The sequence below is a fragment of the Porites lutea genome, chromosome 3 (genome assembly GCF_958299795.1).
Source record: "Porites lutea chromosome 3, jaPorLute2.1, whole genome shotgun sequence".
Classification (NCBI taxonomy): Eukaryota; Metazoa; Cnidaria; class Anthozoa; order Scleractinia; family Poritidae; genus Porites; species Porites lutea.
In genome coordinates, this window is record NC_133203.1 from 31014285 (window position 1) to 31018224 (window position 3940).

A 3940-nucleotide genomic window follows, 5' to 3' on the forward strand; every position below is an offset into this window, starting at 1 on the left:
TTAGCTTCGAAAACTGGACATGAAAGGAACGGTCATATAGAAGTTGTTAGCCGTCTTCAAGCAATACGGAAGTAAGAAATTCTAGGCAATACTTGCTTCCTCTAACAGATATTTTTCAGAAAACAGTCGTTCGTTGCCCCTGTGATCTGGGCACTTTTTTTTATAAACAATCTCGCAAGGCGACACTCGGTTCACAAAGTCGGTTCGTTTCATAAAATCTATCTTTTCTATCATCATTGCTAGAAAGATCAGACGTGAGTGTCATTTTTCCCTTCTTTTTTATGTGCAGTCAGACGTTAAAGCAAATGATAAGAAAAAGATTATTTTAGTTTGTTAATTAACATAATGCACATATCAAGAAGGGTTTTTACCCTAAACTCACTCAGGGGGAACTAATTAAAGGTTCCGGTAATTCCGAGAAACTGGTCATTATCTCTATCGATGTCTTTCCATTTTCTTGATCATAGGGACAAGAGGGGCAAGGTTTAATTGTTTGTATTCTCTTTTTAATTTCCAGAGGTTGAGAGTTTTATACATACATACATACATACATACCTCTGGAGTCGGACTAATTCAAACACATTTATCTGCAAAATCTTCCGTGACAATGACCTAAAGATCAAAGTAGAGGCTAACCTAACCAGAGTCAATTTTTTAGATGTCACTCTCAACCTAAAAACCGGAAAACATCTTCCCTTCCATTCACTAAAGAGGGAAATATACCGTTGTATGTACATAGACAATCCAACCACCCACACTCTATTCTGAGAAATATCCCTGAATCAATCAACAAGCGTCTTTCGGAAATATCATCTGACAACGAATGTTTTGACAAAGCCAAAAGGACATACCAAGACACGAACGTAAGGTGGCTCAATCCGCCAGACAGTCAAAATGTAGAAACCAAAGTAGGTAAATGCTTCCTTTCAATCATTGATCACCACTTTCCTAAATCCAACCCACTCCATAAAATCTTTACCCGGAACACTCTTAAGCTGGGCTACAGCTGCATGAGTAACGTAAAATCCATTATCTCCCGCCACAAAAAAACTAAAGCCCACCAGAAGAAATCAAGGACAACTGTAATTGCCGGATCAAGAATTCTTGCACACTTGAAGAAAATTGTAATCTGCTGAACATGGTCTATCAAGCAGAATGTAAGCAATTATTGGTATATTGATCTATAGATTCTATCGCATTCGGTCTGCAATAAACGTCAGTGAAACGTACACTGCAAACTTGCAGACTGGCACGTAAACATTGTTCTAAAATGCTCCAATCCTAACCCTAACCCTTACAGGCTTATCTTAGGGTTAGGATTAGGATTAGAGCATTTTAGAACACTGTTTACCTGCCAGTCTGCAAGTTTACAGTCTGCGTTTGCCGCGCACCGAGATTTACATATTTGGTGAAAACCAGTCAGTTGATGGTATTTAACTCTCGTTATTCACCTGATTGTTCAATAAAGTCACAATGTCATTAGTTGTCTGTTAGTTAAGCCGTGCTGTTATTGGCTGTAAGGACTCTAAATGCGAGTGGTGCGTTTCGATCCGTTACAACGGCAGTTTCATTTTGCTTGAGTTCGTCAGGGAGTGGTTTGTAAGGTAACGGTTACTGCTGACTACGTTTCAGCAGCGTTTTTTCTAAGTTAGTAAACCAGCTTTCTAACACAGTTAGAAAGTTAATTTTAAACAATATAAAACATAAATAATCGGTGCAGTGTTATCTTTAGATGAGATAACCCTCTCTGCACGACCCACCAGCAATGCTGATTTTCTTATCGTGCTAAAATAAAGTTCTTATCTTATCTTATGTGTATGTTAAAGGGAACCTCCACTCTTACTACAGAATAAGTTTAAATCGAATAAAATTATGTTGATAAACAAATTTGTTCGAAATTTGTCCTTAAAAAAAGTGTTTATATCAGGAAAAGTGAATTTTAAAATCGCTTATTTTCACTTTCAAATTTCACGGGCGCCGCCATCTTGAATAATTGTGACGTGTTACGGTTGCTCTATTGTTCTGACACAAAGAGCTTTTGTTTAATAACAATAGGGCAACCGTAACACTTCACAATTATTCAAGATGGCGACGCCCGCAAAATTTGAAAACAAAAATAGGCGAAGCTAAAAGTTATTTCTTTCGGATACAAACGCTTTCTTTAAAAATATTTTAGATTGACTTGACTGTAACAGTTATTTCCTGTGATTTAAAGTTATCTTTTTGTTGAAGTGGAGGTTCCCTTTAACCTAACCCCAGTTAACTCCCTATCCTCCAAGAGAACTGCTATGTCATCGGGACTCTGTTTGTTGAGTAAGCCAAGTCTAAGGTTCGAAACCATTTTCTTGAAATAATCAACTGATTTACCTTAAATCCTCTATTAAGCCCCCCCCGGGGGGGGGCTTATTTTTTTCAAGCACTGTTGAGGGGGGCTTAATAGAGACGGGGGGGGGGCTTATTTAATTTAGCGAAACGCATTACCTGTAGCAAAAATACCGTGGTATGAGACAGAGTAGACTTGGCCGTTGTACAATTAAAGTCACTGTCATGCGGCCGAAGACCAAAAACAATATGAACTTCCAGCCTAAATAAACCATAATTGATCAGTTCACGTTACTCGTTAATTTTTTGTGAAGAATAAGGATTAGGGGAGGGGGAGGGGGAGGGGGAGAGGGGGGCTTAATAGAGAAGGGGGGGCTGATTAACTTTCCTCCTCTGAAAAGGGGGGGCTTATTTGAGGAGGGGGGGCGTAATAAAGGATTTACGGTAAATCGCTTTGTTTTGTTGACAAAATAATGAAATAATGGAAACTACCACAAATTAAATTAAGCAAAGGAATCTTCTTGAGTCCACTGTTTATTAATGGTATCTACCTTGCACAGTGTAGCTACATGTTTTTAAAGTTCATACCACAGAACAGAAGATATAAGTAGATGACAAAACTGTGTTAATTTAGTTAAAGAAATAAAATATCCATATGAATCACAGAGCTAATAATATACGAACTGGTCTCAAATTGCAAAAATAATATTTTTTCTAACAAACCTCAAACCTGACTCTGAAAATGTACAACAACAGTGTCGGCTAAACGGTAATTAAATCAAATATAAGTCATTTGTTTTATTACTTACAGACTGTTTCTCAGTATTTTCAAATTAAGTCAACCATACTTACAAAGTGAAAGATGAACCAGATGCTTGTTTCAACTTTGATATCATTATTAATTTCCTTTTCAACTTCCATAGTAAAAATAACACTGTCCAGTTTTTTGACAACTTCACAGCCACTGCAATGAACGGATTTTTGCATTTTTGAACATTCTGTTGGCTTCTTTAACAGATTTGCCTTACTAACTTGTTTTAGCAGTTTAGTGTGAATTACATTTAATTTCCATAGAAATCTGTTTGACGCGCACAGAAATCTGGATTTTTTATTTATTTATTTGTACAAAGAATGGGCTGCAAAGACAAACAGTTCATTCAGCACTGAATGTAACTGTAATGACTATAATTTAAACTGTAAAAAACATTAGATCTCCAGAAAACTCTATCCTTTTGCCAAATTTTGTAAGAAAACATAAACTCTTAATTACATTAATGGTAACAGTTTGAGCAAAATTGATGTTGGTCCAAGCCCTTCAAAGTCTCCTTTTACAGCTAATTTTTTGAGCAATTTTGAGTCACATTCTTTTTGACCTGACTAAGATAAAACTGTCTGAAAAGTACAGCTTGCTCTTTGATGGATTTAACTTTTCCGATAATTGACTTTTCTGTCTTAGAGGAGATAGGAGCGTTTATTTCTTTAACAGAATCAGCAATAGAAACAACGTTATTAAACACTTTACATATATCACGGTCAGATGCTTCTCCTAGCCTTCTATCAGCAGATCTTGAATAACTTGAACAAGGATTCCAACTTTGTCCACTTAGATTCTACAGGA